Below are 19398 nucleotides of genomic sequence, written 5' to 3' on the forward strand. Positions count from 1 at the left end.
TCACGTTCTGGAAGCAGAGTGTTGTATTAAAGAATAAATTGGGTAGTGTTGACTTAAGGGTTGCTGACACATGGTTAGGAGGCTGATATTGAGGGTAGGAAAGATAACAGTCTATGTTATGCAGTGGGAAACCATTTGGTACAACTGTCACCTGCAGTAACTTAGGGGTAAGAGTATATGCTTAAAGAACTTGCAGTCCTAGGAGAAAGTATGTGAAAAACAAAGTGTTAGTCATATCTTGGTTATTATTTGCTGCACTGTGCAACAGAATAAAGTAAGACGTGGCTGATTTTATAAGTAGAAATTAAAAAAGTAGAAACATCCAGATATCCAAGAACTTGCCATGCTGGAAAAATAATTTTTTTGCCAATTAATTTTTGCTCCCCAAGAAAAAGATAAAATTAAGAAAGCATTTGAGAAAAGTCCATTAAAACCAAATACTTTTAGCAAGAATCTGATTTAGGATGTGACCTTCATGCTTTACTTAAAACCTCTCAATGATTCAGAATTTCTCAAGGAAAAAACCAGATACAGGATTTGGCTTTATCACCTACTACTCCAGAGAGGCTCAAATACATTAAGAGAGATTTGGGGCTGAAAAGGCAAATAAATATAGCAGATCTGAGATATATGTCTCCAAAGAACCATGGTGTGTATACCGGAATGTAGGATTGATGAAAAAAGACAAGCAATGCCCCTCTGAAGTCTTCAGCAAATTATACTTCCAAGGAAACTATGAACTTGCAGTAAAAAAAAAAAAGCCTGTGGGCCTCAGAGAATTGAAATAACCCTTTGGCCCTGTCTCCTACAGGAAGGGAGTTGGTTGAAAAACAGCATAGTCTAAAGAACTTGAGGTAAGTAGGTTTCAAAATGTTGTGAAGGATGCCTCATCCCATTTGCAATTACTTGCTTGCTACTGCTTTACATGGGAAATTGGCTAGATGTGAACTTAATTTGACCTTAAATGTTATAAATGTCACTCCAAAGGAAATACTATCTTGGTAAGCATCGGGCCACATTGCTCAGGATAGGTTAGAATGTGGCAATCTAGGAACATTCCAGTTTAATGATGTAACTGAATGCGGTCACTTTGGCCCAATTAAAACATAAGATCCATCAATGCCATACTGGTCCCAGCTGGAAGAAACATATGATCTGCTGTAGGACCAACTTCCTTTGGGGCAACGCAAGACTGGCTTGCCGAATTGCTCCGAGAAATACTGAAACACCAATGAACAGAAAATATCTGATAGAGGTCAAGACAGAGAAAGATGGACTAATTCAGAGATTTAGTTTATACATCACTTTCCCACCTGTTAACATTTGCTTACCAGTTTAGTCTTTTGAGGAAATAAATGCTGGAATTTTTAAATGTTTAATTATGTGGTTGTGTGGTTTTTTGAGTGCAGGTTGTTACTCAAAGAGCTGGATGTTTGCTGAAACCCAAATAAAACAAAAATTGAGCCTAAATTAGAAACTCAATTTTAACCTAGGGAATATTCCGTAATCCCATTTTGGATGTGACCAAGGAGTATAATGGAAAAAAAAAAAGAAAACCCACACAGAAACCTCTCAAACTTTGGTGCCAGAGGTCATGGAGAACAAAGGAATAAGAAGCTTTCCCGGAGACCAGAGTAAGGTCCTAACAATAGCAACAACAACAACAACAAAAACAAAAACAAAAACAAACAACCAAAAACCAAAAAACAACTCTCTCAAGACAGTGTAGAAGGTCCTTGCCATATCTGTTCAGTGTGATTTCCAAATTGCTGGGCTCAGTGACTGCTAGGTATCTTCCCACCCTTCTGTTTCTGAATGGGAACATTTCCTGTGGTCATCTAGTCTCTCTTTTATATTGTCTATTAAGTGTGTTGGTGAGGGGGCATTGCAAATAACTTGTACTCTTTCTTATACATCTCCAGAGCAAGAGGATCACAATTGCATGAAACCTAGAGATCTGGACCTTGGAACCAGATGAAGTGACTAAAGGACACTTTGGAGATGGGTTGAGTGTTAAGAAAGAAGTTAAGAGAGTCTTAGTAACCACAAGGGTAGGCTGTTGCAGAAACGTTGACTACTCACCAAATATTCTTGTGCTTGTCCACATTTCCCAGCCCCCTTGCGTTTGGAAGGGCCCTGTGTTTTGTTCTGTCTAGCCAAAGGGCCACGAGCAGAAATGATGTGTGTTACTTCCGGGCTGAAGCTGAAGAGCAGCCCCCAGCTCTCCATGCGCGATACTTCCTTGCCATGACAATTCCTCACCGGGCCCCTGGGAGAGAGCCCCACTTTCCCTGCAACACCCCAACGAGTGTAAACAAGAAAACCATTTTTGGGAGAAGCCACTTGGGGCTGCATAGTTGCTTGTACTTTCAGCATGACCTGACCTATCCTGACTAATGCGAACCTTAAAACTTCAAAATTGGCCTGAACATTAAATAACAAAAACATCGGTGACAATCTTCTATGATCATACATGGAGATGTACATCACAAAACCTCGAGGAGAACAGAAAGAATAACTAAAATATTCTTTGTTTTGGATTTGATCTTACTCCTCATACATCCTTCAGTCCTTAAACAGCAAGGCAAGGCAGTGGTTTAGAAATATGTTGCTTTGTCATTCTGACATCATCTTAACAGCTTTGTTATAAATATCAAGATTTCTGGATATTATTTATCCCGTTCTGCATGGGCTCTCAACTTCAGTGCACCTTCTAGACAGACAGAGACAGAGACTCCTTCTGTCACTAGCCCACCGCCAATTGGCTTCCTTCCTCCATTCTAACCTGGACCACAGCAAATCTAACACCAATAAGGTTTTTCAAGGCAGTAGAGAAATGAGTAACTGATTTGGGAACATCAGGCACAAAGTCAGGCACCATGAAAGATGCTTGTGAATAGGCCACACATTCACCCTTGGCATTGGCTGCTTAAACACCAAAGGGTACATGGAGAAATCCTGCACACAAATATATTGGCAGCAGTCGTGTGAGGAGCTGAAACAGAGTTGGAGTAGAGTGTGTAAAATTCCAGCACAATGTCCATCAGAGTGAGTAAGGGAAAGAAACCCATTTCAGAAGCCTCTGATTTGTAGTTATCAGGCAAAAGCTTTGAGCAAAGATAATCTGGTCCCAGGAAATAAAAAGACAGATTCAACATAGTAAAGACACATGTATGCAATAAAGGACAGTTGTTCTTACAGAGGAGTTTTAAATGGTCTGGAAAGGTAAGTATTGCCACAAACAACACAGGGATAATCCTCAGAAATGTAAAGGGAAATGATACACTTTCACTGGCATGTTGGGAGGAGGAAGACCTTTTGATATATCAAACAAATCTGTTCTAATCATCAATAGAAGTGATAAATTTTTTTTTCATTCGATCACTACAAGTAAAATTTAAAACTGCTTTTATTATTATTTTTTAAAAGATTTTATTTATTTATTTGACAGACAGAGAGCGATCGAGAGGGAACACAAGCAGGGGGGAGGAGGAGAGGGGAAGCAGGCTTCCTGCCAAGCTGGGAGCCCAATGTGGGGCTCCATCCCAGAACCCCAGGGTGATGACCTGAGCCGAAGGCAGATGCTTAATGACTGAGCCACCCAGGTGTCCCTTTAAACTGCTTTTAAAACCTTTGGAATGTAAGATTATATTCCGGCAGCCAGTAGCTTTTGTAGTTACCCTGCCTATGTGGATGGGTCCTACCACATGATCAGGGAGAAGCATGCTGGGTTTATGTCCCAGCCTCTTATCAGTGGGGATAACTTTCCTTTACGAAGATTTCTAAAGGAACACCTGGGTGGCTCCGTAGGTTAAGTGTCTGATTCTTGGTTTTGGCTCTGGTCCTGATCTCCAGATAGTGAGATTGAGCCCCACCTCAGACTCTGCACTGGGTACAGAGACTGCTTAAGACCCTCTCTCTCCTCCCTCTGCCCCATCCCCCTGCCCTCATTCTCTCTAAAATAAACCTTTTAAAAATTTTTTCTCAAAAAAGAGAGCACCACACACACACGCGCGTGCGCGCGCGCACACACACACACGTATATGTGTATGTGTGTGTGTGTGTGTGTGTGTGGTATTTTTTTTCTACTTTACTTCTTAGAAAATACAAATAAAATTGGTGAGGTTATTGATGATGTCATTCAAAAGTCACAGCTGACAGAGAAGGAGTGATATGGAGCACTTTTTCATGTGTCTGTTGGCCATCTGGATGTCTTCTTTGCAGAAATGTCTGTTCATGTCTTCTGCCCATTTCTTGATTGGATTATTTGTTCTTTGGGTGTTGAGTTTGCTAAGTTCTTTATAGATTCTGGACACTAGCCCTTTATCTGATATGTCTTTTGCAAATATCTTCTCCCATTCTGTCAGTTGTCTTTTGGTTTTGTGAACTGTTTCCTTTGCTGTGCAAAAACTTTTGATCTTGATAAAATCCCAATAGTTCATTTTTGCCCTTGCTTCCCTTGCCTTTGGCGATGTTCCTAGGAAGATGTTGCTGCGGCTGAGGTCAAAGAGGTTTCTGCCTGTGTTCTCCTCAAGGATGTTGATGGATTCCTTTCTCACATTGAGGTCCTTCATCCATTTTGAGTCTATTTTCGTGTGTGGTGTAAGGAAATGATCCAATTTCATTTTTCTGCATGTGGCTGTCCAATTTTCCCAACACCATTTATTGAAGAGGCTGTCTTTTTTCCATTGGACATTCTTTCCTGCTTTGTCGAAGATTAGTTGACCATAGAGTTGAGGGTCTATTTCTGGGCTCTCTATTCTGTTCCATTGATCTATGTGTCTGTTTTTGTGCCAGTACCGTGCTGTCTTGATGACGACAGCTTTGTAATAGAGCTTGAAGTCCGGAATTGTGATGCCACCAACTCTGGCTTTCTTTTTCAATATTCCTTTGGCTATTCGCGGTCTTTTCTGGTTCCATATAAATTTTAGGATTATTTGTTCCATTTCTTTGAAAAAAATGGATGGTACTTTGATAGGAATTGCATTAAATGTGTAGATTGCTTTAGGTAGCATAGACATTTTCACAATATTTATTCTTCCAATCCAGGAGCATGGAACATTTTTCCATTTCTTTGTGTCTTCCTCAATTTCTTTCATGAGTACATTATAGTTTTCTGTGTATAGATTCTTAGTCTCTTTGGTTAGGTTTATTCCTAGGTATCTTATAGTTTTGGGTGCAATTGTAAATGGGATGGACTCCTTAATTTCTCTTTCTTCTGTCTTGTTGTTGGTGTAGAGAAATGCGACTGATTTCTGTGCATTGATTTTATATCCTGACACTTTACTGAATTCCTGTACAAGTTCTAGCAGTTTTGGAGTGGAGTCTTTTGGGTTTTCCACATATAGTATCATATCATCTGTGAAGAGTGATAGTTTGACTTCTTCTTTGCCAATTTGGATGCCTTTAATTTCTTTTTGTTGTCTGATTGCTGAGGCTAGGACTTCTAGTACTCTGTTGAATAGCAGTGGTGATAACGGACATCCCTGCCCTGTTCCTGACCTTAGCGGAGAGAAGGAAAACTGGAAGGGAACACCAGCTGAACAAAAGTATCCACATTCATTTTAAGCTTTGAAAAAGGAGTTTTAAATCATAACCTTATAAAACACCTAGGTCTTGGTCTTGGTCTTGATTTATATTTCTGTAAATAGCTAAATGGTTATAGAGAGGATAAAAGGAGGAAGAGAAACAGAATAATTAACATGAGCATCTCAGACCTCACAAAGCTTTTGAAAGGATGAAGAGTATTAGAGTTGAGACTAGAGAAAACTTTTCTTTTAAAACATTCACATTTGATGCCACTTTGCAAGCCATGTCCATGATTAGGTATATCTTAGAAGATGCCCTTTTAATTGAGCTTATTTACCTGTGATCAAAACTCAGCAGCAAACTCAGATCATTTGGGAATGTTATGCCTTTCTGGATACATTTCTATATGAAATTCATAACTTTACAAAATATTTTAAAATATATCTCTATGTGGGAGGTTTATATCATCCATCCATTCATTCATTCATTCATCATTATTCTTCTAGTCAACAAATAATTACTGACTTCTATGATGTTCCAGGCATACTTCTAGATGTTTGAGAAGCAGTAGTGAACAAAATAGAAAAATTTCTACCACATGGTGTTAACATTCTATTGGAGAGAGATAAAGAAAACAGATATGTAAATAAATACATAATGCTTCATCACAGTCGGAACAATTTGGATAACTTTAAAGTTTCCATGGCACATATGATAAAAAGATTGCTTTAAAATGTTTCATAAGTTTTTTCTTTTATTAAATATGGAAACTTTAGATAAACACAAGGAAGAAAATAAAATTGTTCAACTTGATAAAAAGCAAATTTACTTATAATTTCATCATGCTATCCCATGAGCTTACCAACTTGATTTTGGGCAGGAGGAGAGTACTGTATTGGGTATCTTGCTTTTCCTTACCATTTTCTGAGCATTTTTCTTTGGTATTAACAGTTTTCAAAAATATATTCTTAATTGCTGCAAATATTACAGGCTATACACAAACAGTGTTAATGCTTTTATTATTTTTGACAAATTTTATGATTATAAATTAATGTACATAAATCTTTATCTGTATATCTGATTACATCCTCAGCAGAAGGTGCATACAGTGGAGTTATTTAGTCTATATGCATGTGTATTTTATGATACTTGATGTATGTTACAAAATAGACCTATACAAAGGTTACATTTTCTTACTGTTATTGTAGTATTGTTACTGTTGTAACAGTAAGAGACATTAAGTATTACTTAAAACCTCAGCTCAAACTGCACCTTGGTACTAATCTTAAATTGTACTGTTCACTGTTTACTGGTGAAGTTGGTTTTTAAAAATATATTTATTATGCATTCACCTTTCCTTAGTGAATTCTTTGTCATTTGCTTTTTCTTTCATTTCCTCTTAAGCCATTAGAGTTGTTTTTTTTTTTTTTGATATGAGGTATTTTCCATATGAAACATATATTTCTTGCAATATTTCCAAATGGTCATTTATATTTACCCTTTCAGGATATTTTTTCATTCGAAAGTATTTTTATGCATCTGATCTTATTGATCTTTTTTGGGGGGGGTGATTGCTTCTATTCCTCTTGTGCTCAAAAAAGCTTCTCTATCAGTAAAACATTTCTTTCGTTTTTCTAGTTTATTTAAAAAAATATTTACTTCTTAATTTAGCTCTTTAATCTCTGTGTAGTCAATTTTGGGGTGATGAGGCTTAATTTAAGCCTTTTCCAAATTGTTCATTTTCTCACTACCATTTGTTAATAAAATAATCCGTGCTTTCCTCCATAGGTCTGTGATACTTTTTTTCTCACTGGTTAAATTTACACACACACACACATACATACACACACGGATCTGTTTCAGAGGTTGCATTATCTCTTTAAAAGGTTCTCTTTTTAAGATTGGTGATAGTTGGTGGGGGTGGGAAGTGATAGTTCCGGTACTTTTTGTCCCAGATGTTACAAAATTACAATTCTTGGTATTGTCTTGATGGAACGGGGGAAGAACAGCTGTACGGAGGCACTTAGGACCCAGGGGAAAGCCAGGCTTGGTATAGAAGGACAGAGTCTCCGGCGCACACGCCTCCTACCAAAATCACAGCCCCGTGGAGCCGGGGCTCTCATTCACAGCTTTCTAGAGAAATCTGAGCCCGAACCTGCCAGAATAGGGGATCTCACCCACTCAGCTCAGCAGCGAGGACACCTGCAGAAACACATTCCTAAAGCAAGGCTGAGCGGCTGTGTGAAGGTATTTGTTGCCTTTTTTCTCCCTTCTGTATTTGCAGCGCCTCCCCGCCTTTCCCCCCAGCTCTTGCGATGCCATGGCTGCGGCGTTTCAGCACTTCGGTGCGTGGACAGCTCCCATCTGCAATCCCTCCGCACTCCATCCCTTCCGCACCCCACTTTCCACGCCTTCGCGGTCCATCCTCCTCCTCCCGGCGCCCGCTCAATCTGCGCTCCCTTACACCATCAGCACCCCCATCTCTCCACCATCACCATCATGATCTCCACCATCACAAGCGCCGTAACTACAGTCAACACAACTGTGTCTTCTCACTTAGACAAAGCCCGAGGTCCGCAGGGTTGAGCAAAAGAACCCAAGTTTTCAGGCACAGGAAGGAAAGTTCAGGTGGACGACACCCTTGAAAACAAAGAGAAGCCTGCTTGAGAGAAAGGGAAAGTGAAGCCAGGATAGAGAGAGAGACCCAGGGCAGGGGGACAGATGGGGCACTTGCCAGACACCAGCAGTTAGCCAGCTGCCTTTCAGCAGATTAGGGGCTGTTTAGTTCAGGAAATTAACATGGCCTGGGGTATAGTGTTATTCGGGTAAAACAGATATGTAAGCTCAATCCATGTTTCTGGTTTTCCAATGGAGAATCACCAGGAAGCAGGGTGGGGGTGACTGATGACTCATATTCACGCACACGCCAATTTTCCTTCCTAAGCGTTTATTACAGAAACTCTGGAATTAAGTTTTTTACTGAAACGTTTTGTAAAATGAGGACCCGCAAAGATTAACTCTGTGACCGGAGTAAAAATTAAAACGTTGGTGATTATAACCTAACAAATGTGGCTCTCACTGGAAAGTGCTATCTCTTCAAATGTCTCCTCCTTCTACTTATTTCAATTTTCCAATCTTAAACCTCTCTTTGAAGCAGAGAAGATAGAGCCCTTGCCCAAAAGGGCAAAGTAGTAATGATATTCAGAGCAGATGGCCTGTCTTTGTTCATCACTAGTCAAGGACTGACTCGGATTTGGAAGGCGAGATTTTTGTGTGCTTTCTCAGTAATCAGGAGAAAACACCATTTTCCCATAATAGTAAAGGGTAATAGAGTGCAAACATTGAAAAGGCATTTTATGTAACTGTGTTCTGCCGGGCTCTGCTTTTAAAGTGCCATCATTTTCTATCTTAGCTGAAGGGAAGTTGGAACATCTTTCAAATATCTTGAAGGTCTAAATCCAAGTCATAGCACATCTTTAATTTATCCAGGATCATCTGTTTTATAAGAGCTAACAAACAGCAGAAAATAAGTATCTGAGCCTGTCATAAATAAAAATCTTTCAGTGAGTACCCATGTAATCAATTATTACTGAACAGCAAAGCATTGGGTGGATGGTTTTGTTTTTGTTTTGTTTTTTGTTTTGGGGGGTATTTTTTTGCAAATCACTTTTCACAAAATTAACATCTTAATTAAAAATGAGATGGATCTTGTTATATGAGAATGGTGTTAGGTCACATTTCACAATAAAGTTTAAATCAGAGCATAGAAAATCCTCATTTAAAAATCACTCTTGTACATTTATCCTCCTTTCTTAAAAAGAAAAAGAGTCACTAAAGCAAGTTTGGTCTAAACTGGCTCACTAATTTTGTCAAAAATAAAAAAATAGTCACAAATAAGTAGCTTCTGAAAGAAGTTTTGAGGGAAAAGTCACACCAAATACTCTTCTGGAATGAGGGATAGTTGCATGTTCTCAAAAGTTACTTACTGCCATTAATTACAAAAATATTGGCATAATTCAATTTGCCTCTAAAATTCACTCACTTTTGAACTCAAACTAAGAAGACTAGTTGAAGTATCTGGTGAAATGGATTTTAGAGAAGAAGAAAATTTGTTCATTTATGTACCATCCTTAGACAGGTGATGTCCACCATAAACAGGACCCCTCAAGTCCCAAAGAAACAAGATTCTTTTTTTTTTAATTATTAAAGATTTTATTTATTTATTTGACAGAGAGATCACAAGTAGGCAGAGAGGCAGGAAGAAAGAGAGGGGGAAGCAGGCTCCCTGCTGAGCAGAGAGCCTGGTGTGGTACGGGGCTCCATCCCAGGACCCTGAGATCATGACCTGAGCTGAAGGCAGAGGCTTAACCCACTGAACCAGCCAGGTGTCCCAAAACAAGATTCTTAATAGCTGTTTACAAACAATGGTTCAACCCAGATAATATTTTAAAGTGTACATGTTGCCAGCTCTGGCTGCTTCAAACCAGAAACTCAGACCAAGGATCCAGTGTCTCCAGAGCTGCTGTCTTTCTGTGCTGAATACGATTTCCTGAGGTTGGGGAAATCTCAAAACAATACCGCTTTGGTGAGATTTACAGACATCTGTCTCAGAAGTACTGCCTTTCTCTGATGAAATACTATGCTGGGCTTATTAATTTTTATACAGTGCTACTATCCTGGCTTCTTCTTTTATTCTTTTCTCTATTAAGGGCCATCTTATTTTTTAAATATTTTCAGTAACATAACTTTCTCCTTTTAATAATGGATTTAAAAGTGAACAGAAAATGTGTTTTCCATCAGAGTGGCATCACACACTTTTGAAGACATGTTCACAGAGGGGCATGATCCTTTTAGAATCATGGAGTGTAAAGCTTGCTAAACTTTTATCTCCCAAAAGGAGGAATCAGGAACTCTTGAGAATTAGTGGTATTTGCTCTCTTTTGCAAGCTTTACAAAAGGACACCTTATTAACCCTGTGTGCGATGTCCATTCATGACTTTATACACTTCCTCAAAGCAGCGCCATACTTAGTAAATGGATTCAGACTTGGATTTTTTCTTCTTTCCTGTTACATGGTAATTGAGACAGAAGGTAACAGAGCAAAAGGAGTATACAAAATATGAGGTTTGGTTGTGTGTCATCTGTCTAGAAATACCCCTCAACATTGCCAAGAGAGATCTTTCTCTACATTACACCCTTCTCCAAATTTTAATTATTTTGATTACTGTTCATTTTATCCAGATTTACTGGAATAGATTTGTTTTGAGAGAAGACCCACAATGTGAATTACTTCAAGTCTGCAACCCCTAACATCGATCCCAAATGTTATATATCTCCAGAGAGAGCCGTGTTTATTTTCTATCCAAGTTTATGTCAGCTTAACAGAAATTTGCCTTCTTTGGTTTGACTTTTCAAGGATGTGGAAATTAACTAGTCACTCCTCCCCCCCCCAAAATACTTTCATTTATTTAGTTAATAAGTTCATTATTCTTCACTACCTCTACTGTTCCTCACAGCCCTTTATCATATCTTCTCTGACCAGGTACCCCAATCCTTTCCCCTTTCATGGACATGTTATCACATGACAGGGAGTATCAGAGAAAATTTTCTGGTAGGAGGCTAATTTTCTATAAACATTTCTTCTTCCTGACTTCTGAGCCAGCAGGAATTTTCCCTATATGTGTTTGAGATGATTGTTCTTGTCTTCTGGACCCTTTTAGCCACATCTCTAATTCATAGATATTATGCAAAGCAACTTTCCCCATTTCTTCTCCTTAAAATAACATCATGTCAATTCAGCTTCTGTTACTGCTCAAATGTCTTACATAAAGTTCAATACCTTTATATGTGCCAAGCACATAGTGTATTCAGTGCTCATTCTTCTGTAGTTTGGGATGAAGGGAAATTGTGGGCCTGGAAACGGCAGAGGAGCTCACATTACAGGTTTTAGAAGTAAGAGAACTCTAGTCGGGTGTGTAGCCAAATAAAACAAAATAAACAAAACATGTGAGATTCTCCTCTTTTTCCTTGTCCCCCTTCTCTTTCTCCCTCTCTTTCTCTTAGCATCTCTTGCTTCCTCCCCCTTCCTTTCTTGATTGCTTTTTGTTGACATATAGAGCACACAAGCATGTGGCAGTAGTGAACTAATGAGCTTTTATGAGTGCTGGTATCCAAATGGAGTGAGCACCCATTGTTTGTACTCTCCCATTGGTCAGAGTCACGCTGCTGTCCACAGACAGTGTGAGCTCTGACTTCAGAGATAATGAACCTACCTTCTCAACCCTTTGGAATCAATCCTCTAGAGCAGGGCTTCCCAAACAGTGCGCACACAAATTGCCTGGGTACTGCTGATGCTACTGAGCCATGAAAACCACTTTGAGAAGCAAAGACAACAGTTTCTTTCTTTCTGAACAGTCCCACCTTAATGTCTGAGTAGTAAAAAATGGCACGCATACTAAAGCAAAACAAAGACCACTCTAGGCAATATAGTTGAGAAATTACAGCTGTAGTTGAGTAGAAAGGGATACTAATCACCCCTTTCTTCCCACCTCAGCCATGCACACCTTGTTGGGTTCCACCTTCACCTGGCACTTTTCTTAACTGATCCCTGCAGTTGATGTCATCTGCCCAAGCACATCTGGAAGAAGGGTCCCAGTCACTTCGGCATGCTGGGGAAAACACTGAGAGGGAAAGAGGGCAAGTGGATTCAGTGGCCATCTTTGGCTGAGCCCTGCCTTTCTCACATTTCTCCAGATCCTCTTCCTCTAAAGAGTCTATTCTTAGAGAAATACCCTCTTCCCTGGATGACAGAAGAGTCACATGTTTGTTTGTTTTTTCCTTCCCCTCCTGCTGATACTCCTAAGAAGCACAACTGAAATTAAATTTTAAATTGGGGCATTGACTGCCAATGACTTCTTATGGGGATAGTTTAATAGCACAGAAAAACATTTTAGTCTAATTTTCTATATCTCAATAAATTTTTCCCTGTAGATTGTCTTTATTTAGAATACAGTGAGTTATAAGGTAAACACTACTTCAACTAAGTACTTTTCTACCGTGAGGCAGAAAAATCCCATGCCTTCCTTGCCTCCTTCAACTTGTATTATTTGCCCCAAAGCAAACTAAAAGAATAAAAGTTGTGTAGGTGTTCTAGAAAACAGGACACAATCCTCTGTCAAAAAGTCCATCTTGGAGTTCCAGACTATTCTAATTCTGATCTGGCCTTTATTTTGGGTAGAAGTTCACAGTGTCTCTACTCTGATTAAACTTCCAATTTACTTTAAATCTTTCTTAAGAGCAAGAGCAAATGGGAGCAGATGACAGTGCTTGCTTAGTTGCTATTTTAAAGACAGCCAAGGGAATCAACATAATGAATATTTATATGGCAAGGGTAAGCCCTGCGCTAGGACTGAGTTAAAGGTGATGGACATTTGAAGGTGTGCCAGAGGCTAAATTCTGGTCACATTACACTTTCAGATGATTACAGGTCTCCCCTTTATCCTTCTGGAATTCTCTCCCTGCCCTCGGCATAGCTAGTTTGCATCTGCAAGTTGAGTAATGTTTGATAGAATGCTGATGGACTGGGAACCAATCTGTTACTCACAGGATTTCGAGTCCTTTGCCAGTACTTATGCAGAGAAATCCTACAAGCCCTCCTGGTCAATTTCAAATTCATCATTTGGAAAAAACAAAAAAAATAAAACAAAACAAAACAACCTCTTCTGGTTAGCACCATTTAATCTGAGGATTAAATGTTATGTATCACCAGCTGTAAGGGAGCATATCATCTTTCAGGAAAGATTTCAAATACAGTTGTACTTAAAAAAATTTTTTTTTTGCTCGTTGTGATTTTCAATTTTGGTCTAGATGTATCAGCAACATCTATTTTTATTTCATTCAGTATAAAAATTCCTTTCAGCATTCCTAGGGGAAAAACATACTCAGTTAAAAATTTTGAAGTGACATTTTGGAAAGTTGAAGAGTCATCAGGGTTGACCTAATTCAATATACCTTTAAAATTTGGAAATATAACTTTCATACCTTGATGGAGGAGGTAGTTGATTAGACTTTCATGTGGAAAGTTTTATCCTTCAGATTGATCTTTCATTTTTTTTCTTATAAAACAAATATGGCTATAATTTCTCATTTTCTACTGGTATTAATTTAAATTTATGTGTACTTAAAATTTTTCTTCTGTGTTCCTAGGAACATCCCAAAGCAATACATATTTGAGACATTTTCATTATTTACTAATGTTCTTATATTTCAAACAATATCTAGGCTTTATAGATTTTATCTTTCTGGTCATGACAACAATATACTCTTTCCTTCCCAAATCTGGCCAACTTTACAACATTCTTTAAATGATCTCCCTTAGGACTGGTGGAGTGTGGGTGTGTGTCTGTTGTGTGAATGACTCATTGGGAGGGCACAGGCATCCAGAGTGGTGTAGAGAAAGTACCTACGCTGAGAAGCAGGGCAAGGCCATTGACAGAACATGGGCTTTAGATCAGGGAGGCTGTGGTGTCAATCTTCATTCTTCTAGCTATAATTAATCTATCTAAATCTCAGATTTATCCTTTCATCTAATAAATACCCAACTTTAAAGGTTGGTGTGGAGATTAGATCATAGAACAACAAAGCTTTAGGTACATAATAAACACTCAGTGAATATTTGTTTGTTTTTTCCCCCAATTTTTAACATTAGTTTATTATCTGACTTTAAGACAAGTGTTTTGTTGTTCTAAGACTCAACCTCTTTTAACCTGGAAACAAGAAAACTGTGATCAACAAGATCACAGTAAATGTAAGATGGAGTTTTTATTTCCAAAACGCTTTTACCTACATCATTTCACATGATCCTCAGTACCTCCCAGGAAATCCTTCTTCTTCCTACCTATTGCAGGATCATTGTAACAATGAGGAAAAATAATGGGTGTAAAAGGCTTTGAAATAATTCATACTCACCTACATATTCTGTAGACAAGGTGCGGTTATTATTAGTCTGATTGTTTCCCACTATATTTAATGTGAGTTTCTGAAGATAATGAAATAAATGCAAGTAAAAGATTATAAAATAACCAAAATCAATTTCATTTGGATTATTGTACTTTCTAAAATGATTTTTCTGCATAGATTCCTTAGTTCATAAATACTACGATGTATGTTTTATAGGTGTGTGTGTATGTGTGTGTATAAATCCACCTTTTTAAGACTGAATTTTTTTTTCAGATTTATTTATTTATATGACAGAGAGAGTGAGCCTGCAGGAGTGGGATGGGGGAGGGGCAAAGGGAAAGAATCTCAAGCAGACTCCCCACTGAATATGAAGCCTGATGTGAGGCTTGATCTCACAACGCTGAGATCATGGCGTGAGCCAAAATAAAGACTCAGATGCTTACCTGACTGAGCCACCTTGGAGCCCCATGACTGAATTTTGTATAAGGAAATATACAAATAGATTTCTTCTAGGGCCACCTGGGGAGCTCAGATGGTTAAATACCTGCCTTTGGCTCAGGTCATGATCCCAGGATCCTGGGATTGAGACCCCCATTGGGCTCTCTGCTTGGTGGAGAGCTTGCTTCTCCTTCTCCCTCTCTTGCTCTCCCTGCTTATACCCTATTGCTCTCTCTGTCAAGTAAATAAATAAAATTTTTTTAAAAAAAATTTCTTCTAATGGAAACTTGAGATGAACTGGGAATCTTGAATCTATAGATACCATGATTTTAAATATCATGATATGAAGACTCTTCTTTCCTCTCTCTCATACAAAATAGTACTATCACTTAAATTTCTAGTTCATTAGAAAAAGCATGCATTTAAAGTAGAAGTTAGCTTCTACCTTGGGTGTCTTAGAGGGTGTGGTAAGTTACTCTGCATGTATATGTAACAATGTCTAAATAAAGAATCATTTGGACCCAAACAGCAATGGGAAAGATGGTTTCTGAGGCTCACATGAATCTGCCTAACATGCCCTTTTTGATTATCAAGCACATTTCAGTGCCAGATCATGCTTGGCACTCTGCTAGGCATGGCACAGTATCAATCCTTCAAATAGAATGGCAGGATCTTTGATCGGCATTTTAGCCAAAGGAAGATATGCAAAGGAAGAGCGAACATTTCTAATAGCTGGAAAAGGCATAAACAGCTAGATTTTTATTTTTATTTTTATTATCTTTTTTTAAAAAATATTTTTTTTATTTATTTGACAGAGAGAGATCACAAGTAGCCAGAGAGGCAGACAGAGAGGGGGGGGGGAAGCAGGCTCCCTGCTGAGCAGAAATTCCCAATGTGGGGCTTGATCCTAGGACCCTGGGATCATGACCTGAGCCAAGGGCAGAGGCTTTAACCCACTGAGCCACCCAGTCACACTGATAGCTAGATTTTTAAATAGCTTCAATCCTCTTCTGAGGAAGAAACAGAGACAAGACTGGACATCTGTATGGTGTGGCATTAGGCTACCTAAGAATATCTGTGAACTCCTTCAGCATGTTTAGGTTTATGGGATGGTAAATCTTGAAGGAATTTTAGTAAAGGACAGTTCAGTTTGTGAGAGGAAAGATGACTTGCTGAAGGTCACATAGCTCTTACGTAGTAAATACTAGAGCCTCTTTGCTGCACCTAAGAGGCAGAAGAGCACAGTAGGAAAGAGCGTGGGACTGGAGAAAGATTACTTGGTCTTGAATCCAATTTTTCTGGTTAGCAGTTGTGCAACCCTGGGAAACTCATTTAACCTCTTTATGCCTCGGTCTCCTCATCTGAAAAATGGGGACAATAATACACTCATTTCATACAGTTGTTCTAAAGATCAAATAATGTAATATATTAATAAAGAATATGTAAGTGCCTGGGACATAGTAAGTATACTTATAAATATGATAAATTAAAGCTATTATTATTATTCATTCCACTGGACAGAAAACCACTCCTACTTCTTCATGTGATACCAAGTCCAGTGTATCTTTTCATACTTAGTTGACCAATTCAAAAAAGTTGAGTGAGAACCAAATCCTTCACAACAAAGGATGGCAGTCAAGTAAGAACACTACATCCTGGAGAACATTCTTAAATGGCAAAGCATTTTTAGCCACAAATATTAACAATTAAAGTTGTTATTTAAATAGCAGATGATTCAGACTTATGAAGCGAAGCAGTTGCCTTTAATGGAAAATATTTATTTTATCTCAAGTGGCCCTGGCTTGGGTGTTCTCCCCAGAAGCTTCTACCGTATGCTGAGGATAGAATAAAGATGTAAAACTGAAGCAAATTTATGTCTATATTATAGATTGGAAGCATAACTATGTGTGGAGGTGGGTCATGAAAAATGCAGTCTCAGCTCTCCCCTTGAACCCGTAGTAATTTATTTCAGAAACATTGTGGAGTTCCCTGAACTGTAAGGTGTGTAACTTTAAATCTTCTGAAGGGGACAAGCTATTGCTATGACTGGTGCTCTGAGCATCCTGTGCCGTGGCTAGGAACTGTGAACATCACCCAGCCTGCTTCAGGGAGGCAATGATCTGAAGTACAGTGTGCCTAGGCTAAATTCTCCTGGGCAATTAAAAGTCAGCTGCAACACCATCATTTAAGGAAAATGGTTCAGAGGCACCCAACAGCAGGGGAAACCACTCACTCATTGAAATAATGTTTTGACTTTCTTTATTCATTTATTCTCTCTATACTTATTGGGCACCTGTGTGGTAGACACTGTTGTAGGCATTGAGGATAGACAGTGAACACAGCCAAGTTGCTCCATTCATGGGCTGACACTCTTTATGTCAGACACTGTCTTGGGGATGCACAGGTGAGTGAGATCCAGCAATTCTCAGCAAGGACTTTAGAGTAAAGAGGGAGAGAGGGACATGGCAATGACATGATGTGGTTGGGGCTGTGAGACGGCCAGTACCCTGGGAAAGTCAGGGATGGTTTCCTAGAGAAAATGGTGTCCAGATACATCCTGAAGGGTGAAGAAGAGTTCATCAGAAGTCATGCTTTGTCAAGGCCCACAGAGGTGAGGAGAAACTTCACGTGGCTCGGTATGGCTGGTGAATCTGGAAAGAGATAAGGACGAAATGATGAAGAGTGTTGGAAACCTTATTACGTGGTTTTATACTTCATTCTGGGACAACTGGCAGGTATTGGTCAATGTCCATCGAGGAATGACATGAGCAGATTTCAAGTAGAATCCAGAGAATGGGGGGGAGGTGCGAAGGTCAAGGTTGGCAGCAGGGACACCATAGAGAGGATGTTACAGGGCTAAACAGACAAAGACTGATATGACCCAGACAAAGACAGGGAAAATGGATGGAAAAAAACAGGCAGATTTAAGAAATATTATGGAAGTAATTGTCTGGAAGTGGGTGGGAAGGGAGAGAGTCAAAGAATAGTAGACTCCCAGGTTTCTAGAATGGGAAACGGCACAGAAGATGATGTCAGTCACTAAGAGGTAGAGGTGGAGGAGTGAATTCAGGATGAAGAATGAGGATTTGTTCAGGCTTAAGCACATGGAATTTGTGGTGTCTAGAAGCCATCTCTGTGGGGTTGTTGAGAAGGCAGTTGAATGTGTAGCCTGGAGACCAGGAGAGAGCCATACAGAGAAGTCATATTACATGTAGGTGGTCAAACCACGGGGCAGGATCCTAGAAACACTACACTGAAGTGTTCACAGAAAGAGAAGACAGCACAGGAGTCGGCAAGGCTAAGAGAACAATCAGGGTGTCTGGAGTCAGAGAAAAACGAATGGGAGAATAGCAGAGAGAGTTTTAAGAAGGATGAAGTCATCAGTATCAAATACTGTTAGAATTCACTCATAAAGAGGACTGAAATTTGTCTATTGGATGTAGGAACAAAAAGATCATTCACTAGTAGTGTGACCATCTGTCTGGGTTTGCTGAGATTTGCCCCAGTTTATGGCTATTGTTCCAGCATTATTATTATTATAAGTGCCCCCTCCTGTTTAAATTTGGATGGTAAATTATATGATCATTCTGCTCAAGTGGATGGTGGGAGCAGTGAAGACATTGCTCTGGGTGTGGGGATGAATTAGAAGAGGAGACATCAAACACAGGAACTTTCTGAAGGGGTTTGGTAAGGCCACTAATGGGGACGTTTAATATCAGATGAACATCGAGCTAGAAGGATTCGGAAGTTTCTTCCAATCCCGGGAATAGTTCATAGCATTATTTTCCATTTACCATTCTAAGTCCTTAAAATTAGTGAAAATCAAGACTTTGTTTTATTTCTCATTTTCATGTTATCAAGCTAAATGCTGTTTTCTTACAAGTTATTTTACAAAGCCAACATTTTATCCGTAAAATTTGTCTTATTTCATTATCTTGAAGATGAATACGTTACTTGAACTGTTCTTCAGCTCCCCCATATCACAGTATAAAGCAGAAATGTGCGAGTTGATTGTCTCCCTGAAGAACTGATTGATAGTTCTAAATTAGGCAGAAGAATCATTTTTGTCTTTTAAATTATTTTGTAGGATAAAAAAGTACCAATAATAATTAGTTTGGGTATAAATATTCTGCCTCTCATGGCAAATACTGTAGACCTGGGGGAAAAAAACACATGCCTTCAAGTTCATTTACACCTCGTGTGTCTTCTGATTTTTGCAACTTCTGGGTTACATCAAACAGATGTCTGAGGGCATTTTATATTTAAAATGAGAAAGATGCAAATAATAGGGGTGTTCCTCTGTAGAAGGAGGTGTAGGAGTCAAAAGAGATGTATCTGAGGAGATTCAATCATTATCATAAGTAAAACGATAGCTCAGAACAACAAGAAAATCATAAAAAATGGGAGCAGGGAGGCATCCTGGGTTTCAAGTCCCTTTGCCTTTCCTACGGAAGAGTAACAAAGGCAAACAAC

General features: G+C 39.0%; 1 protein-coding gene across 1 annotated transcript in view; it reads left to right on the forward strand.

The window, feature by feature from the left end:
* The first annotated feature begins 7603 nt into the window (after window positions 1-7603).
* The window catches only part of CLVS1 (clavesin 1), a 179166-nt gene continuing 167371 nt past the window's right edge, over window positions 7604-19398 (forward strand). The window contains exon 1 of the mRNA XM_032882620.1: window positions 7604-7776. The gene's annotated coding sequence lies outside the window, so the exon portion shown is untranslated. The remainder of the gene's footprint in view (window positions 7777-19398) is intronic.

The sequence above is a fragment of the Lontra canadensis genome, unplaced genomic scaffold (assembly GCF_010015895.1).
Source record: "Lontra canadensis isolate GAN:19392208 unplaced genomic scaffold, GSC_riverotter_1.0 scaffold83, whole genome shotgun sequence".
NCBI lineage: Eukaryota > Metazoa > Chordata > Mammalia > Carnivora > Mustelidae > Lontra > Lontra canadensis.